The sequence below is a fragment of the Scyliorhinus canicula genome, chromosome 13 (assembly GCF_902713615.1).
Source record: "Scyliorhinus canicula chromosome 13, sScyCan1.1, whole genome shotgun sequence".
In the NCBI taxonomy this organism is placed as follows: domain Eukaryota; kingdom Metazoa; phylum Chordata; class Chondrichthyes; order Carcharhiniformes; family Scyliorhinidae; genus Scyliorhinus; species Scyliorhinus canicula.
In genome coordinates, this window is record NC_052158.1 from 771,960 (window position 1) to 793,580 (window position 21,621).

At 54.2% G+C, this 21,621-nt stretch overlaps 1 protein-coding gene across 2 annotated transcripts in view; it reads left to right on the forward strand.

Moving 5' to 3' along the window:
- Window positions 1–21,621, forward strand: part of LOC119975795 (carcinoembryonic antigen-related cell adhesion molecule 1-like) — a 345,216-nt gene that overhangs the window by 260,858 nt on the left and 62,737 nt on the right. The window lies entirely within an intron of this gene.

A 21,621-nucleotide genomic window follows, 5' to 3' on the forward strand; every position in this document is an offset into this window, starting at 1 on the left:
AAGCTATAAAGAAGAGTAAGATAGAGTATGAGAGTAAACTTGCTCAGATTATAAAAAGACCTTGAGAGGATTGTTATCACTAAGGAGGTAGTGTTGGGCAAGCTAATGGGGCTAAAGGTAGACAAGTCTCCTGGCCCTGATGGAATGCATCCCAGAGTGCTAAAAGCGATGGCTAGGGAAATTGCAGATGCACTAATGATGATTTACCAAAATTCACTAGACTCTGGGGTGGTCCCGGTGGATTGGAAATTAGCAAACGTGACACCACTGTTTAAAAAAGGAGGTAGGCAGTGAACAGGAAATTATAGGCCAGTGAGCTTAACTTCGGTAGTAGGGAAGATGCTGGAATCTATCATCAAGGAAGAAATTGCGAGGCATCTGGATCGAAATTGTCCGATTGGGCAGACGCAGCATGGGTTCATAAAGGGCAGGTCGTGCCTAACTAATTTAGTGGAATTTTTTGAGGACATTACCAGTGCAGTAGATAACAGGGAGCCAATGGATGTGGTATACCTGGATTTCTAGAAAGCCTTTGACAAGGTGCCACACAAAAGGTTGCTGCATAAGATGAAGATGCATGGTATTAAGGATAAAGTAATAGCATGGATAGAGGATTGGTTAATGAATAGAAAGCAAAGAGTGGGGATTAATGGGTGTTTCTCTGGTTGGCGATCAGTAGCTAGTGGTGTCCCTCAGGGATCCGTGTTGAGCCCGCAATTGTTCGCAATTTACATAGATGATTTGGAGTTGGGGACCAAGGGCAATGTGTCCAAGTTTGCAGATGACACTAAGATGAGTGTTAAAGTGAAAAGTGCAGAGGATACTGGAAGTCTGCAGAGGGATTTGCAGGTTGGATTACGAGGAGAGGTTGAGTAGACTGGGACTGTACTCGTTGGAATTTCGAAGGATGAGGGGGGATCTTATAGAAACATTTAAAATTATGAAGGGAATAGATAGGATAGATGCGGGCAGGTTGTTTCCACTGGCGGGTGAAAGCAGAACTAGGGGGCATAGCCTCAAAATAAGGGGAAGTAGATTTAGGACTGAGTTTAGGAGGAACTTCTTCACCCAAAGGGTTGTGAATCTATGGAATTATTGCCCAGTGAAGCAGTTGAGGCTCCTTCATTAAATGTTTTTAAGGTAAAGATAGATAGTTTTTGAAGAATAAAGGGATTTAGGGTTATTGTGTTCGGGCCGGAAAGTGGAGCTGAGTCCACAAAAGATCAGCCATGATCTAATTGAATGGCGGAGCAGGCTCGAGGGGCCAGATGGCCTACTCCTGCTCCTAGTTCTTATGTTCTTATGGTGAAGGCGGAAGAAAAGGAGTGCCCCCACGGCACAGGCCCGCCCGCCGATCGGTGGGCACCGATCGGGGGCCAGGCCACCATGGGCCACCCGGGGTCACAGCGCCCCGCGCTCCCCCAAGACCCCGGAGCCCGCCCGCACCGCCAATCCCACCGGTAAGGTAGGTGGTTTAATCTACACCGGCGGGAGAGGCTTGACAGCGGCAGAACTTTGGCCCATCGTAGGCCGGAGAATCGTGCGGGCAGCCCACCGACCGGCATAGCGCGAATTCCACCCCCCACCGAATCTGGCGTGGCGGAGAATTCGGGACACGGTGGGGGCGGGACTGACGCTGGCCCCGGGTAATTCCCCGACCCGGCAGGGGTCGGAGAATCCCCTCCCAGAACTTATATTGATTACATGTCAAATTTTAGGGAACGATTAAGTGAAGCAGGTGAATTAGCTCGACAACATTTAAAAGTTGCACAACATGTGATGAAACGGGAAGCGGACAAGAAATCCAAACTTCGTAGTTTTGCCAGTGGAAATAAAGTTTTAGTGTTGTTACCAGTGGTAGGTGAACCTTTAAAAGCAAGGTTTTGTGGACCTTATCAGATTGAAAGGAAATTAAGTGAGGTGAATTATATGTGGTAAAATCACCAGATAGAAGGAAAACTCACCGAGTGTATCATGTGAATATGCTTGGAAGGTACTTTGAAAGGAAAGGAGAGAAAAAGGAGGAGGTTTTCATGATTCTAACTCAAAGTGACGAACCAAATAGAGATGATTTGGAATTTGACATACCTCAAATTAAATTGGAAAACGAGGATGTTCTTAAAAAATTTTGAGTTACCTTCCAGAGGAAAAACAAACTGACCTGAAAGAGTTATGGATATCACGTGGGCACGTTTGTCGAGATAGATTTGGAAGGATTAATACATGATGTTGATGTGGGAAATGCTGTTCCAATCAAACAACATCCATATATACTTAACCATTTAAAATTGGCACAGGTTAACAAAGAGATTAAGAGTATGCTTAAAAATGGCATAATTGAAGTGGGTTGCAGCCAATGGAGCTCACCCACAGTGATGGTACCTAAACCAGACGGTACCCAACGGTTGTGTGTGGACAATAGAAAGGTTAATGCAGTTACAAGAATGGATTCTTATCCTATCCAAAATTTGGAGGATTGCGTTGAGAAAGTGGGACAATCAGCTTTTATTTCCAAAGTGGATTTACTTAAAGGTTACTGGTAGGTACCTTTATCCGAAAGGGTGAAGGAAATTTCAGCTTTTGTGACTCCAGATGGTATGTACCAATTCAAAGTTATGCCATTTGGCATGAAAAACACCCCAGCCACATTTCAAAGGTTAACTAACAAAGTTGTTTCAGGATTCCCCACTTGTGCGTTATACAGCGACGATCTGGTAATTTTCAGCCACACATGGAAAGAGCATTTGAAACATCTGATGGAGTTATACGATCGACTTCAGGAGGTGGGTTTGGTGGTAAACCTTGCCAAAAGTGAATTTGGAAAAGCCCAAGTCACTTTCCTTGAGGAGTTTTCGATACCCTCAAGACGAAGGGAAAAAATGCGATTTCTTGGCATGAGTGGATTCGATCGAACATTGGTGAAAATGTTTTGTAGCGCGATTGCTCCACTGACGGACTTGCTGAAGAAATGTCGAAAATTTCAATGAACAGCAAACTTTCAACAGGCATTTGACTGCCTGAAAGCTGTGATAACCAATGCTCCTGTGTTGGAGAATTACAAGGGGCTATCTGACTTTAAAGAGACATGCATAGCATAGAGAAATGGATGGATCATGCAGAGACGTTCTTGTTCAAAGAGACTGTCAATCGAGAAGGATTTAACAAAGAACAAAGTACAAAGAAAAGTACAGCACAGGAACAGGCCCTTCGGCCCTCCAAGCCCGTGCCGACCATGCTGTCCGACTAAACTACAATCTTCTACTCTTTCTGGGTCCGTATCCCTCTATTCCCATCCTGTTCATGTATTTATCAAGATGCCCCTTAAATGTCACTATCGTCCCTGCTTCCACCACCTCCTCCGGCAGCGAGTTCCAGGCACCCACTACCCTCTTTGTAAAAAACTTGCCTCGTACATCTACTCTAAACCTTGCCCCTCGCACCTTAAACCTATGCCCCCCAGTAATTGACCCCTCTACCCTGGGGAAAAGCCTCTGATGATCCACTCTGTCTATGCCCCTCATAATTTTGTAGATCTCTATCAGGTCGCCCCTCAACCTCCGTCGTTCCAGTGAGAACAAACCGAGTTTATTCAACCGCTCCTCATAGCTAATGCCCTCCATACCAGGCAACATCCTGGTAAATCTCTTCTGCACCCTCTCTAAATTTCAGTTGGAGGAACGAAAAGAAATAGACTATATTATTGTATCTGTTTGCGTGTATTGTTTTTTTTTAAACAAAAAAGTATATTTACTGTGTGTATTTTGTAAAGGATAGTAAAAAGGTGAAAAATGAAACTTCCTTGAAGTTGATGGTTTATTTTTGTTCTGGGGGGAGGAGACATGTGAGAGTACCTTTAAGAAATGGGTGTTTATAAATGGGTGTGTATATAAATAGCTGTAGTGAGAGTACCTTTAAGAAATGGGTGTTTATTACTGCAGTGATGTCAGAGAGTGGGCGAGGCTGGGCTGTCTGTCAACTTTTTACTTTCATTTTAGGCTGTTTGCTGCAAGGTTTTAGTTTTGTTTTCAGTGTTGGAGCTGAAGCCAGACAGAGCAGGTCTCCTGTTGTTCACTGCCATGAAAAGACTTTAACCTGATGTGCTTCTGTTAAAGGTTTTGTTTTTAAGTCATATGGATGTTAAAAGGAAAGCTTAAAGGATTACTTAGTGTGGTAGTCTTTGGGGGTTGTATTTGAATTGATGGTTGCTAAGATGTTCACCGTATGGTTTAAAAAGGTTAATTTGAGTTCATAGAATAAACATTGTTTTGCTTTAAAAAATCCGTTTCCATTTCTGCTGTGCTACACCTGTAGAGTGGGCCGTGTGCTCCCCATAACACAATCTATTAAAAGTTTTGGGTCGGATGAACTCCATGATACACTTTGGGGTTCTCTAAACCCTGGCCCATAACACAATTAAGATTACAATAGCAATCATAATCCAGAACACAATCGTCCGTCCTAACGATCCTAACCACCCAAAGCCCATCCCTCATTTTCATGAAATCTTGTTACTTCTTTACAAATGTGAACCACCTCATTATCAATTTTCTCTGAGTTATCAGGGATGTACGTGCAACAGTCACTTCTGATCAGGGCCACAAGTACCGCCCTTTTCAGCTAACAAGAAATCAAGGGGAATTCTATTCTGCAGGGAAACGCTCTTGTAGCAAGCGTCTCAGTCTCCAGCTGGTTAACAGCTTCTGCAGTGTCATTAGCTACCTTCTCAAAGATGTCTCCTAGTTCACGTAGTTCACATGTATTAGTTACTACTCCTAATGGTGGTATCATTATTCCCAGCATTTGCGCCCATGTCATAACACTGCATGTCGTCCTGTGATGGGGATGGTCCTGCCGTTGCTGGACATGATGCACATAAGAGACTAACTATCCCAAATAGCAGGAGCCTTCCCAATTTTCTGGTAACCAAGGATACGCCTTAGAGCCACAGATAAAATACGTGCGTTATATGCGGTCAGGTTTCCATTACTATCACCATTATTCTAAATGGCTCCCTTTCCCAGGAGCCTCCACTAATTTGGCTTCCAACTCCTGACTAATCAAAGATGAATAGTCCTTTAGCTGTAAGGTGGAACTTGGGAGTTGCCAATTCAGGGTCTGATCACACTGACACATGTCCACTGGGTGGGTCCCATGTGTTTTATGTTTGTTAAAGCCGATACTTCCTTTAGGGACTCCAATATAATTGGGAAGGATCAAATAGGGCGGCTGGCGTGTCACATAACACCTCGGCCATCACCATCCCTCAAACCTATTCAGATCATATCCAGCTGATCTCCAATATCCTGGGCATCTTCACCACGTCCTGCACTATTAATCTAACATAATAAAAGCAAATTACTGCCCATGCTGCAATCTGAAACCAAAGAGAAAATGCTGGAAAATCTCAGCAGGTCTGGCAGCATCTGGAGGGAGAGAAACGAGCTAATGTTTTGAGTCCAGATGACCCTTTGTCAAAGCTAATGACAGAGAAATTGGGCAATATTTACACTGTGGAGTGAGCATGAAAGATGAGTCATAGCCACAGAAACCCAGGGAAACGGGGGGTTAATGGCCACAGAAACCCAGGGAAACGGGGGGTTAATGGCCACAGATACCCAGGGAAACGGGGGGGGGGGGTTAATGGCCACAGATACCCAGGGAAACGGGGGGGGGGGGATAATGGCCACAGAAACCCAGGGAAACGGGGGGTTAATGGCCACAGAAACCCAGGGAAACGGGGGGTTAATGGCCACAGAAACCCAGGGAAACGGGGGTTAATGGCCACAGAAACCCAGGGAAACGGGGGATTAATGGCCACAGATACCCAGGGAGAGGGGGGGGTTAATGGCCACAGATACCCAGGGAAACGGGGGGGGGGGGTTAATGGCCACAGATACCCAGGGAAACGGGGGGTTAATGGCCACAGAAACCCAGGGAAACGGGGGGTTAATGGCTACAGATACCCAGGGAAACGGGGGGTTAATGGCCACAGATACCCAGGGAAACGGGGGGTTAATGGCCACAGATACCCAGGGAAACGGGGGGTTAATGGCCACAGATACCCAGGGAAACGGGGGGTTAATGGCCACAGATACCCAGGGAAACGGGGGGGGCGGTTAATGGCCACAGAAACCCAGGGAAACGGGGGTTAATGGCCACAGATACCCAGGGAAACGGGGGGGGGGGTGGTTAATGGCCGCAGATACCCAGGGAAACGGGGGGGGGGGTTAATGGCCACAGAAACCCAGGGAAACGGGGGGTTAATGGCCACAGATACCCAGGGAAACGGGGGGGGGGGGGTTAATGGCCACAGAAACCCAGGGAAACGGGGGGTAATGGCCACAGATACCCAGGGAAACGGGGGGTTAATGGCCACAGAAACCCAGGGAAACGGGGGTTAATGGCCACAGATGCCCAGGGAAACGGGGGGTTAATGGCCACAGATACCCAGGGAAACGGGGGGTTAATGGCCACAGATACCCAGGGAAACGGGGGGTTAATGGCCACAGAAACCCAGGGAAACGGGGGGTTAATGGCCACAGATACCCAGGGAAACGGGGGGTTAATGGCCACAGATACCCAGGGAAACGGGGGGTTTAATGGCCACAGAAACCCAGGGAAACGGGGGGTTAATTGCCACAGATACCCAGGGAAACGGGGGGGGGGGTTAATGGCCACAGATACCCAGGGAAACGGGGGGTTAATGGCCACAGATACCCAGGGAAACGGGGGGTTAATGGCCACAGATACCCAGGGAAACGGGGGTTAATGGCCACAGATACCCAGGGAAACGGGGGATTAATGGCCACAGATACCCAGGGAAACGGGGGGGTTAATGGCCACAGATACCCAGGGTAACGGGGGGTTAATTGGCCACAGAAACCCAGGGAAACGGGGGGTTAATGGCTACAGAAACCCAGGGACACGGGGGGTTAATGGCCACAGAAACCCAGGGAAACGGGGGGTTAATGGCCACAGAAACCCAGGGAAACGGGGGTTAATGGCCACAGAAACCCAGGGACACGGGGGGTTAATGGCCACAGAAACCCAGGGAAACGGGGGGTTAATGGCCACAGATACCCAGGGAAACTGGGGGTTAATGGCCACAGAAACCCAGGGAAACGGGGGGTTAATGGCCATCAGAAACCCAGGGAAAATGGGGGGGGGTTAATGGCCACAGATACCCAGGGAAATGGGGGGGGTTAATGGCCACAGAATCCCAGGGAAACGGGGGGTTAATGGCCACAGAAACCCAGGGAAACGGGGGGTTAATGGCCACAGAAACCCAGGGAAACGGGGGTTAATGGCCACAGAAAACCAGGGAAACGGGGGGTTAATGGCCACAGACACCCAGGGAAACGGGGGTGTTAATGGCCACAGATACCCAGGGAAACGGGGGGTTAATGGCCACAGAAACCCAGGGAAACGAGGGCTTAATGGCCACAGAAACCCAGGGAAACGGGGGGTTAAATGGCCACAGATAACCCAGGGAAACGAGGGGTTAATGGCCACAGATACCCAGGGAAACGGGGGTTAATGGCCACAGAAACCCAGGGAAACGGGGGGGGGTTAATGGGCGACAGAAACCCAGGGAAACCGGGGGGTTTAATGGCCACAGATACCCAGGGAAAACGGGGGTTAATGGCACAGATACCCAGGGAAACGGGGGGTTAATGGCCACAGAACCCAGGAAACGGGGGGGGTTAATGGCCACAGATACCCAGGGAAACGGGGGGCTTAATGGCCACAGAAACCAGGGAAACGGGGGGGTTAATGGCCACAGAAACCCAGGGAAACGGGGGTTAATGGCCACAGAAACCCAGGGAAACGGGGGGGTTAATGGCCACAGATACCCAGGGAAACGGGGGGTTAATGGCCACAGAAACCCAGGGAAACGGGGGGTTAATGGCCACAGATACCCAGGGAAACGGGGGGTTAATGGCCACAGATACATAGGGAAATGGGGGGTTAATGACCACAGAAACCCAGGGAAACGGGGGGTTAATGGCCACAGATACCCAGGGAAACGGGGGGTTAATGGCCACAGATACCCAGGGAAAGGGGAGGGGGTTAATGGCCACAGAAACCCAGGGAAACGAGGGGTTAATGGCCACAGATACCCAGGGAAACGGGGGGGGGGTTAATGGCCACAGAAACCCAGGGAAACGAGGGGTAATGGCCACAGAAACCCAGGGAAACGAGGGGTTAATGGCCACAGATACCCAGGAAAACAGGGGGTTAATGGCCACAGATACCCAGCGAAACGGGGGGTTAATGGCCACAGAAACCCAGGGAAACGGGGGGTTAATGGCCACAGAAACACAGGGAAACGGGGGGGGGGGTTAATGGCCACAGATACCCAGGGAAACGGGGGGGTTAATGGCCACAGAAACCCAGGGACACGGGGGGTTAATGGCCACAGATACCCAGGGAAACGGGGGGTTAATGACCACAGATACCCAGGGAAACGGGGGGTTAATGGCCACAGATACCCAGGGAAACGGGGGATTAATGGCCACAGATACCCAGGGAAACGGGGGGTTAATGGCTACAGATACCCAGGGAAACGAGGGGTTAATGGCCACAGAAACCCAGGGAAACGGGGGTTAATGGACACAGAAACCCAGGGAAACGGGGGGTTAATGGCCACAGAAACCCAGGGAAACGGGGGGTTAATGGCCACAGATACCCAGGGAAACGGGGGGTTAATGGCCACAGAAACACAGGGAAACGGGGGGTTAATGGCCTCAGAAACCCAGGAAAATGGGGGGGGGGGTTAATGGCCACAGATACCCAGGGAAACGGGGGGGTTAATGGCAACAGAATCCCAGGGAAACGGGGTTAATGGCCACAGAAACCCATGGAAACGGGGGTTAATGGCCACAGAAACCCAGGGAAACGGGGGTTAATGGCCACAGAAACCCAGGGAAACGGGGGTTAATGGCCACAGACACCCAGGGAAACGGGGTGTTAATGGCCACAGAAAACCAGGGAAATAGGGGGGGGGGGTTAATGGCCACAGAAACCCAGAGAAACGGGGGGTTAATGTCCACAGAAACCCGGGAAACGGGGGGGGGGGGGTTAATGGCCACAGATACCTAGGGAAACGGGGGGTTAATGGCCACAGATACCCAGGGGAAACGGGGGGGGGGTTAATGGCCACAGAAACCCCAGGGGAGGGGGGGGGGTTAATGGCCACAGTACCCAGGGAAACGGGGGGTTAATGTCCCAGAAAGAAACCCAGGGAAACGGGGGGGGGGGGGTGTTATGGCCACAGATACCTAGGGAAAACGGGGGTTATGGCCACAGAAAACCAGGGAACGGGTGGTTTAATGGCTACAGATGCCCAGTGAAACGGGGGGTTAATGGCCACAGATACCCAGGGAACGGGGGGGTTAATGGCCACAGATACCCAGGGAAACGGGGGGGTTAATGGCCCACAGAACACAGGGGAACGGGGGGGGTTAATGGCCACAGATACCCAGGGAAACGGGGGGTTAATGGCCACAGTAAACCCAGGGAACGGGGGGTTAATGGCTACAGAAACCCAGCGAAAGGGGGGTTAATGGCCACAGATACCCAGGGAACGGGGGGTTAATGGCACAGAAACCCAGGGAACGGGGGGGGTTAATGGCCACAGATACCCAGGGAAACGGGGGGTTAATGGCCACAGATAACCCAGGGAACGGGGGGGTTAATGGCCACAGAAACCCAGGGAAACGGGGGGTTAATGGCCACAGATACCCAGGGAAACGGGGGGGTTAATGGCCACAGATCCCCAGGGAAACGGGGGGTTACTGGCCACAGATACCCAGGGAAACGGGGGGGTTAATGGCCACAGAAACCCAGGTAAACGAGGGGTTAATGGCCACAGATAGCCAGGGAAACGGGGGGGGTGGGGGTTTAATGGCCACAGAAACCCAGGGAAACGAGGGGTTAATGGCCACAGAAACCCAGGGAAACTAGGGGTTAATGGCCACAGATACCCAGGGAAACAGGGGGTTAATGACCACAGATACCCAGGGAAACGGGAGTTAATGGCCACAGAAACCCAGGGAAACGGGGGGTTAATGGCCACAGAAACACAGGGAAACGGGGGGGGGGGTTAATGGCCACAGATACCCAGGGAAACGGGGGTTAATGGCCACAGAAACCCAGGGAAACGGAGGGTTAATGGCCACAGATACCCAGGGATAGGGGGGGGGGGGTTAATGGCCACAGATATCCAGGAAACGGGGGTTAATGGCCACAGAAACCCAGGGAAACGGGGGTTAATGGCCACAGAAACCCAGGGAAACGGGGGTTAATGGCACAGATACCCAGGGAAACGGGGGGGGAGGGGGGTTAATGGCCACAGAAACCCATGGAAACGGGGCGTTAATGGCCACAGAAACCCAGGGAAACGGGGGTTAATGGCCACAGATACCCAGGGAAACGGGGGGTTAATGGCCACAGAAACCCAGGGGAACGGGGGGTTAATGGCCACAGATACCCAGGGAAACGGGGGGTAAATGGCCACAGATATCCAGGGAAACGGGGGGTTAATGGCCACAGAAACCCAGGGAAACGGGGGTTTAATGGCCACAGAAACCCAGGGAAACGGGGGGTTAATGGCCACAGATACCCAGGGAAACGGGGGGTTAATGGCCACAGAAACCCAGGGAAACGGGGGGTTTATGGCCACAGAATACCATGGGAAACGGGGGGGTTAATGGCCACAGATACCCAGGGAAACGGGGGGGGGTTATGGCCACAGAAACCCAGGGGAAACGGGGGTTAATGGCCACAGATACCCAGGGAAACGGGGGGGGGGGGGGGTTAATGGCCACAGAAACCCAGGGAAACGAGGGGTTAATGGCCACAGAAACCCAGGGAAACGAGGGGGTTAATGGCCACAGATACCCAGGGAAACGGGGGGTTAATGGCCACAGAAACCAGGGAAACGGGGGGGTTAATGGCCACAGAAACCCAGGGAAACGGGGGGGGGGTTAATGGCCACAGATACCCAGGGAAACGGGGGGTTAATGGCCACAGAAACCCAGGGAAACGGGGGGTTAATGGCCACAGAAACCCAGGGAAACGGGAGGGTTAATGGCCACAGAAACCCAGGGAAACGAGGGGTTAATGGCCACAGATACCCAGGGAAACAGGGGGTTAATGACCACAGATACCCAGGGAAACGGGGAGTTAATGGCCACAGAAACCCAGGGAAACGGGGGGTTAATGGCCACAGAAACACAGGGAAACGGGGGGGGGGTTAATGGCCACAGATACCCAGGGAAACGGGGGGTTAATGGCCACAGAAACCCAGGGAAACGGAGGGTTAATGGCCACAGAAACCCAGGGAAACGGGGGGGTTAATGGCCACAGATACCAGGGAAACGGGGGGGTTAATGGCCACAGAAACCCAGGAAACGGGGGGGTAATGGCCACAGAACCCAGGGAAACGGGGGGTAATGGCCACAGAAACCAGGGAAACGGGGGGTTAATGGCCACAGAAAACCAGGGAAACGGGGGGGTTAATGGCCACAGAAACCAGGGAAACGGGGGGTAATGGCCACAGATAACCAGGGAAACGGGGGGTTAATGGCCACAGATACCCAGGGAGGAAACGGGGGGTAATGGCCACAGATACCCAGGGAAACGGGGGGTTAATGGCCACAGATAACCAGGGAAACGGGGGTTAATGGCCACAGAACACGGGAAACGGGGGTTAATGGCCCACAGATACCCAGGGAAACGGGGGGTTAATGGCCACAGAAACCAGGGAAACGGGGGGGTTAATGGCCCACAGAACCCAGGGAAAACGAGGGGTTAATGGCCACAGATAGCCAGGGAAACGGGGGGGGGGGGGGTTAATGGCCACAGAAACCCAGGGAAACGAGGGGTTAATGGCCACAGAAACCCAGGGAACCGAGGGGTTAATGGCCACAGATACCCAGGGAAACGGGGGGTTAATGGCCACAGAAACCAAGGGAAACGGGGGGGTTAATGGCCACAGAAACCCAGGGAAACGGGGGGGGGGGGGGTTAAATGGCCACAGATACCCAGGGAAACGGGGGGTTAATGGCCACAGAAACCCAGGGAAACGGGGGGTTAATGGCCACAGAAACCCAGGGAAATGGGAGGGTTAATGGCCACAGAAACCCAGGGAAAAGGGGGGTTGATGGCCACAGAAACCCAGGGAAACGGGGGTTAATGGCCACAGAAACCCAGGGAAACGGGGGGTTAATGGCCACAGAAACCCAGGGAAACGGGGGTTAATGGCACAGAAAACCAGGGAAACGGGGGGTTAATGGCCACAGACACCCAGGGAAACGGGGGGTTAATGGCCACAGATACCCAGGGAAACGGGGGGTTAATGGCCACAGAACCCAGGGGAAACGGGGGTGGTTAATGGCCACAGAAACCAGGGAAACGGGGGTTAATGGCCACAGAAACCAGGGAAACGGGGGGTTAATGGCCACAGAACCCAGGGAAACGGGGGGTTAATGGCCACAGAACCCAGGGAAACGGGGGGTTAATGGCCACAGATACCCAGGGAAACGGGGGGTTAATGGCCACAGATACCAGGGAAACGGGGGGGGGTTAATGGCCACAGAAACCCAGGGAAACGGGGGGGGTTAATGGCCACAGATACCCAGGGAAACGGGGGGTTAATGGCCACAGATACCCAGGGAAACGGGGGGTTAATGGCCACAGATACCCAGGGAAACGGGGGGTTAATGGCCACAGATACCCAGGGAAACGGGGGGTTAATGGCCACAGATACCCAGGGAAACGGGGGGTTAATGGCCACAGATACCAGGGAAACGGGGGGTTAATGGCCACAGAAACCAGGGAAACGGGGGGTTAATGGCCACAGATACCCAGGGAAACGGGGGGTTAATGGCCACAGATACCCAGGGAAACGGGGGGGTTAATGGCCACAGAAACCCAGGGAAACGGGGGGTTAATGGCCACAGATACCCAGGGAAACGGGGGGTTAATGGCCACAGATACCCAGGGAAACGGGGGGGTTAATGGCCACAGAAACCCAGGGAAACGGGGGGTTAATGGCCACAGATACCCAGGGAAACGGGGGGGGTTAATGGCCACAGAAACCCAGGGAAACGGGGGGTAATGGCCACAGAAACCCAGGGAAACGGGGGGTTAATGGCCACAGATACCCAGGGAAACGGGGGGTTAATGGCCACAGATACCCAGGGAAACGGGGGGTTAATGGCCACAGAAACCCAGGGAAACGGGGGGTTAATGGCCACAGAAACCCAGGGAAACGGGGGGTTAATGGCCACAGATACCCAGGGAAACGGGGGGTTAATGGCCACAGAAACCCAGGGACACGGGGGGTTAATGGCCACAGATACCCAGGGAAACGGGGGGTTAATGGCCACAGATACCCAGGGAAACGGGGGGTTAATGGCCACAGATACCCAGGGAAACGGGGGGTTAATGGCCACAGATACCCAGGGAAACGGGGGGTTAATGGCCACAGATACCCAGGGAAACGAGGGGGTTAATGGCCACAGAAACCCAGGGAAACGGGGGTTAATGGCCACAGAAACCCAGGGAAACGGGGGGTTAATGGCCACAGAAACCCAGGGAAACGGGGGGTTAATGGCCACAGATACCCAGGGAAACGGGGGGGTTAATGGCCACAGAAACACAGGGAAACGGGGGGTTAATGGCCACAGATACCCAGGGAAACGAGGGGGTTAATGGCCACAGAAACCCAGGGAAACGGGGGGTTAATGGCCACAGAAACCCAGGGAAACGGGGGGTTAATGGCCACAGAAACCCAGGGGAAACGGGGGGTTAATGGCCACAGAACCCAGGGAAACGGGGGGTTAATGGCCACAGATACCCAGGGAAACGGGGGTTAATGGCCACAGATAACCCAGGGAAACGGGGGGTTAATGGCCACAGATACCCAGGGAAACGGGGGGTTAATGGCCACAGAAACCCAGGGAAACGGGGGGTTAATGGCCACAGAAACCCAGGGAAACGGGGGGTTAATGGCCACAGAAACCCAGGGAAACGGGGGGTTAATGGCCACAGAAACCCAGGGAAACGGGGGGGGTTAATGGCCACAGAAACCCAGGGAAACGGGGGGGTTAATGGCCACAGAAACCCAGGGAAACGGGGGGTTAATGGCCACAGATACCCAGGGAAACGGGGGGTTAATGGCCACAGAACCCAGGGAAACGGGGGGGTTAATGGCCACAGATACCCAGGGAAACGGGGGGGTTAATGGCCACAGATACCCAGGGAAACGGGGGGTTAATGTCCACAGAAACCCAGGGAAACGGGGGGGGGGTTAATGGCCACAGATACCCAGGGAAACGGGGGGTTAATGGCCACAGATACCAGGGAAACGGGGGGGTTAATGGCCACAGAACCCAGGGAAACGGGGGGTTATGGCCACAGATACCCAGGGAAACGGGGGGGGTTAATGGCCACAGATAACCAGGGAAACGGGGGGTTAATGGCCACAGATACCCAGGGAAACGGGGGGGGGGGTTAATGGCCACAGATACCAGGGAAACGGGGGGGGTTAATGGCCACAGAAACCCAGGGAAACGGGGGGGTTAATGGCCACAGAAACCCAGGGAAACGGGGGGTTAATGGCCACAGATACCCAGGGAAACGGGGGGTTAATGGCCACAGAAACCCAGGGAAACGGGGGGGGGGTTAATGGCCACAGATACCCAGGGAAACGGGGGGTTAATGGCCACAGAACTCAGGGAAACGGGGGGTTAATGGCCACAGAAACCCAGGGAAACGGGGGGTTAATGGCCACAGATACCCAGGGAAACGGGGGGTTAATGGCCACAGATACCCAGGGAAACGGGGGGTTAATGGCCACAGATACCCAGGGAAACGGGGGGTTAATGGCCACAGAATACCCAGGGAAACGGGGGGTTAATGGCCACAGATACCAGGGAAACGGGGGGGGGGGGGTTAATGGCCACAGAAACCCAGGGAAACGGGGGGTTAATGGCCACAGAAACCCAGGGAAACGGGGGTTAATGGCCACAGAAACCCAGGGAAACAGGGGGTTAATGGCCACAGAAACCCAGGGAAACGGGGGGTTAATGGCCACAGAAACCCAGGGAAACGGGGGGTTAATGGCCACAGATACCCAGGGAAACGGGGGGGGTTAATGGCCACAGATACCCAGGGAAACGGGGGGTTAATGGCCACAGAAACCCAGGGAAACGGGGGGTTAATGGCCACAGATACCCAGGGAAACGGAGGGGGTTTAATGGCCACAGAACCCAGGGAAACGGGGGGTTAATGGCCACAGAAACCCAGGGAAACGGGGGGTTAATGGCCACAGAAACCCAGGGAAACGGGGGGTTAATGGCCACAGATACCCAGGGAAACGGGGGGTTAATGGCCACAGAAACCCAGGGAAACGGGGGGTTAATGGCCACAGAAACCAAGGGAAACGGGGGGTTAATGGCCACAGAAACCCAGGGAAACGGGGGGTTAATGGCCACAGATACCCAGGGAAACGGGGGGGGTTAATGGCCACAGAACCCAGGGAACGGGGGTTAATGGCCACAGATACCCAGGGAAACGGGGGGTTAATGGCCACAGATACCCAGGGAAACGGGGGTTAATGGCCACAGAAACCCAGGGAAACGGGGGGTTAATGGCCACAGAAACCCAGGGAAACGGGGGGTTAATGGCCACAGATACCCAGGGAAACGGGGGGTTAATGGCCACAGATACCCAGGGAAACGGGGGGGGGGGGTTAATGGCCACAGAAACCCAGGGAACGAGGGGGTTAATGGCCACAGATACCCAGGGAAACGGGGGGGGGTTAATGGCCACAGAAACCCAGGGAAACGAGGGGTTAATGGCCACAGATACCCAGGGAAACGGGGGTTAATGGCCACAGATACCCAGGGAAACGGGGGGTTAATGGCCACAGATACCCAGGGAAAGGGGGGTTAATGGCCACAGAAACCCAGGGAAACGGGGGGGGTTAATGGCCACAGAAACCCAGGGAAACGGGGGGGTTAATGGCCACAGAAACCCAGGGAAACGGGGGGGTTAATGGCCACAGATACCCAGGGAAACGGGGGGTTAATGGCCACAGAAACCAGGGAAACGGGGGGTTAATGGCCACAGATACCCAGGGAAACGGGGGGTTAATGGCCACAGATACCCAGGGAAACGGGGGGTTAATGGCCACAGAACCCAGGGAAACGGAGGGGTTAATGGCCACAGAACCCAGGGAAACGGGGGGTTAATGGCCACAGATACCCAGGGAAACGGGGGGTTAATGGCCACAGAAACCCAGGGAAACGGGGGGTTAATGGCCACAGATACCCAGGGAAACGGGGGGGTTAATGGCCACAGATACCCAGGGAAACGGGGGGTTAATGGCCACAGAAACCCAGGGAAACGGGGGGTTAATGGCCACAGAAACCCAGGGAAACGGGGGGTTAATGGCCACAGATACCCAGGGAAACGGGGGGTTAATGGCCACAGAAACCCAGGGAAACGGGGGGTTAATGGCCACAGAAACCCAGGGAAACGGGGGTTAATGGCCACAGAACCCAGGGAAACGGGGGGTTAATGGCCACAGAAACCCAGGGAAACGGGGGGTTAATGGCCACAGATACCCAGGGAAACGGGGGGTTAATGGCCACAGATACCCAGGGAAACGGGGGGGTTAATGGCCACAGAAACCCAGGGAAACGGGGGGTTTAATGGCCACAGATACCCAGGGAAACGGGGGGTTAATGGCCACAGATACCCAGGGAAACGGGGGGGGGGGTTAATGGCCACAGATACCCAGGGAAACGGGGGGTTAATGGCCACAGATACCAGGGAAACGGGGGGTTAATGGCCACAGAAACCCAGGGAAACGGGGGGTTAATGGCCACAGAACCCAGGGGAAACGGGGGTTAATGGCCACAGATACCCAGGGAAACGGGGGGTTAATGGCCACAGAAACCCAGGGAAACGGGGGGGTTAATGGCCACAGAAACCCAGGGAAACGGGGGGGGTTAATGGCCACAGATAACCCAGGGAAACGGGGGGTTAATGGCCACAGAAACCCAGGGAAACGGGGGGTTAATGGCCACAGATAACCAGGGAAACTGGGGTTAATGGCCACAGAAACCCAGGGAAACGGGGGGTTAATGGCCACAGATACCCAGGGAAACGGGGGGTTAATGGCCACAGAAACCCAGGGAAACGGGGGGTTAACGGCCACAGAAACCCAGGGAAACGGGGGGGGTTGATGGCCACAGAAACCCAGGGAAACGGGGGGTTAATGGCCACAGAAACCCAGTGAAACGGGGGGTTAATGGACTCAGAAACCCAGGAAAATGGGGGGGGGGGTTAATGGCCACAGATACCCAGGGAAACGGGGGGTTAATGGCACAAAGAATCACAGGGAAACGGGGTTAATGGCCACAGAACCCATGAAACGGGGGTTAATGGCCACAACCCAGGGAAACGGGGGTTATGGCCACAGAAAACCAGGGAAACGGGGGGTTAATGGCCACAGACACCCAGGGAAACGGGGTGTTAATGGCCACAGAAAACCAGGGAAATAGGGGGGGGGGTTAATGCCACAGAAACCCAGGGAAACGGGGCTTAATGTCCACAGAAAACCCAGGGAAACGGGGGGGGGGTGTTATGGCCACAGATACCTAGGGAAACGGGGGTTAATGGCCACAGATCCCCAGGAAAGGGGGGGGGTTAATGGCCACAGAAACCCAGGGAAACGGGGGGTTAATGGCCACAGAAACCCAGGGAAACGGGGGGTTAATGGCCACAGATACCCAGGGAAACGGGGGGGTTAATGGCCACAGAAACCCAGGGAAACGGGGGGTTAATGGCCACAGAAACCCAGGGAAACGGGGGGGGTTAATGGCCACAGATACCCAGGGAAACGGGGGTTAATGGCCACAGAACCCAGGGAAACGGGGGTTAATGGCCACAGATACCCAGGGAAACGGGGGGGTTAATGGCCACAGATACCCAGGGAAACGGGGGGGTTAATGGCCACAGAAACCCAGGGAAACGGGGGGTTAATGGCCACAGAACCCAGGGAAACGGGGGGTTAATGGCCACAGAAACCCAGGGAAACGGGGGGGTTAATGGCCACAGATACCCAGGGAAACGGGGGGTTAATGGCCACAGAAACCCAGGGAAACGGGGGTTAATGGCCACAGATACCCAGGGAAACGGGGGGTTAATGGACCACAGAACCCAGGGAAACGGGGGGTTAATGGCACAGATACCCAGGGGAAACGGGTGGTTAATGGCCACAGATACCCAGGGAAACGGTGGGGTTAATGGCCACAGAATACCCAGGGAAAGGGGGTTAATGGCCACAGATACCCAGGGAAACGGGGGGGGGTTAATGGCCACAGAAAACCCAGGGAAACGGGGGGGGGGGTTAATGGCCACAGATACCCAGGGAAACGGGGGGTTAATGGCCACAGAAACCCAGGGAAAACGGGGGGTTAATGGCCACAGATAACCAGGGAAACGGGGGGGTAATGGCCACAGATACCCAGGGAAACGGGGGGGGTAATGGCCACAGATACCCAGGGAAACGGGGGGTTAATGGCCACAGAACCCAGGGAAACGGGGGGTTAATGGCCACAGATACCCAGGGAAACGGGGGGTTAATGGCCACAGAAACCCAGGGAAACGGGGGGGTTAATGGCCACAGAAAACAAGGGAAACGGGGGGTTAATGGCCACAGAAACCCAGGGAAACGGGGGGGGGGGTTAATGGCCACAGAAACCCAGGGAAACGGGGGGTTAATGGCCACAGATACCCAGGGAAACGGGGGGTTAATGGCCACAGAACCCCGGGAAACGGGGGGTTAATGGCCACAGATACCCAGGGAAACGGGGGGTTAATGGCCACAGAAACCCAGGGAAACGGGGGGTTAATGCCACAGAAACCCAGGGAAACGGGGGGGTTAATGGCCACAGATACCCAGGGAAACGGGGGGTTAATGGCCACAGAAACCCAGGGAACGGGGGGTTAATGGCCACAGATACCCAGGGAAACGGGGGGTTAATGGCCACAGAAACCAGGGAAACGGGGGGGTTAATGGCCACAGAAACCCAGGGAAACGGGGGGTTAATGGCCACAGAAACCCAGGGAAACGGGGAGGGGGGGTTAATGGCCACAGATACCCAGGGAAACGGGGGGTTAATGGCCACAGAAACCCAGGGAAACGGGGGGTTAATGGCCACAGAAGCCCAGGAAACGGGGGGTTAATGGCCACAGATACCCAGGGAAACGGGGGGTTAATGGCCACAGAAACCCAGGGGAAAGGGGGGTTATGGCCACAGAAACCCAGGGAAACGAGGGGTTAATGGCCACAGATACCCAGGGAAACGGGGGGTTAATGGCCACAGAAACCAGGGAAACGGGGGGTTAATGGCCACAAGATACCCAGGGAAACGGGGGGTTAATGGCCACAGATAACCCAGGGAAATGGGGGGTTAATGGCACAGAAACCCGGAAACGGGGGGTTAATGGCCACAGAAACCAGGGAAACGGGGGGTTAATGGCCACAGATACCCAGGGAAACGGGGGGGGGTTAATGGCCACAGAAACCCAGGGAAAGGGGGGGTTAATGGCCACAGATACCAGGGAAACGGGGGGGTTAATGGCCACAGAAACCAGGGAAACGGGGGGTTAATGGCCACAGAACCCAGGGAACGAGGGTGTTAATGGCCACAGAAACCCAGGGAAACAGGGGTTAATGGCCACAGATACCCAGGGAAACGGGGTAGTTAATGGCCACAGAAACCAGGGAACACGGGGGGTTAATGGCCACAGAAACCCAGGGAAACGGGGGGGGGGGGTTAATGGCCACAGATATCCAGGGAAAAGGGGGGTTAATGGCCCAGAAACCCAGGGAAACGGGGGTTAATGGCCACAGATACCCAGGGAAACGGGGGGTTAATGGCCACAGATACCAGGGAAACGGGGGTTAATGGCCGCAGAAACCAAGGGGAACGGGGGGTTAATGGCCACAGATACCCAGGGAAACGGGGGGTTAATGGCCACAGATATCCAGGGAAACGGGGGGGTTAATGGCCACAGATACCCAGGGAAACGGGGGGGGGGTTAATGGCCACAGAAACCCAGGGAAACGAGGGGTTAACGGCCAGATAGCCAGGGAAACGGGGGGGGGGGGGGTTTAATGGCCACAGAAACCCAGGGTAACGGGGGGTTAATGGCCACAGAACCCAGGGAAACGGGGGGTTAATGGCCACAGATACCCAGGGAAACGGGGGGTTAATGGCCACAGAAACCCAGGGAAACGGGGGGGTTAATGGCCACAGAACCCAGGGAAACGGGGGGTTAATGGCCACAGAAACCCAGGGAAACGGGGGGGTTAATGGCCACAGAAACCCAGGGAAACGGGGGGTTAATGGCCACAGAAACCAGGGAAACGGGGGGTTAATGGCCACAGATACCCAGGGAAACGGGGGTTAATGGCCACAGAACCCAGGAAACGGGGGGGTTAATGGCCACAGATACCAGGGAAACGGGGGGTTAATGGCCACAGAAACCCAGGGAAACGGGGGGTTAATGGCCACAGAAACCCAGGGAAACGGGGGGTTAATGGCCACAGATACCCAGGGAAACGGGGGGTTAATGGCCACAGATACCCAGGGAAACGGGGGGTTAATGGCCACAGAAACCCAGGGAACGGGGGGTTAATGGCCACAGATACCCAGGGAAACGGGGGGTTAATGGCCACAGATATCCAGGGAAACGGGGGGTTAATGGCCACAGAAACCCAGGGAAACGGGGGTTAATGGCCACAGATACCCAGGGAAACGGGGGGTTAATGGCCACAGATACCCAGGGAAATGGGGGGTTAATGGCCACAGAAACCCAGGGAAACGGGGGGTTAATGGCCACAGATACCCAGGGAAACGGGGGGTTAATGGCCACAGATACCCAGGGAAACGGGGGGGGGGTTAATGGCCACAGAAACCCAGGGAAACGAGGGGTTAATGGCCACAGATAGCCAGGGAAACGGGGGGGTTTAATGGCCACAGAAACCCAGGGAAACGAGGGGTTAATGGCCACAGAAACCCAGGGAAACGAGGGGTTAATGGCCACAGATACCCAGGGAAACAGGGGGTTAATGGCCACAGATACCCAGGGAAACGGGGAGTAATGGCCACAGAAACCCAGGGAAACGGGGGGTTAATGGCCACAGAAACACAGGGAAACGGGGGGGGGGGGTTAATGGCCACAGATACCCAGGGAAACGGGGGGTTAATGGCCACAGAAACCAGGGAAACGGAGGGTTAATGGCCACAGATACCCAGGGATAGGGGGGGGGGGGTTAATGGCCACAGATCCAGGGAAACGGGGGGTTAATGGCCACAGAAACCCAGGGAAACGGGGGGTTAATGGCCACAGAAACCCAGGGAAACGGGGGGTTAATGGCCACAGATACCCAGGGAAACGGGGGGTTAATGGCCACAGAAACACAGGGGAACGGGGGTTAATGGCCACAGATACCCAGGGAAACGGGGGGAAAATGGCCACAGATATCCAGGGAAACGGGGGGTTAATGGCCACAGAAACCCAGGGAAACGGGGG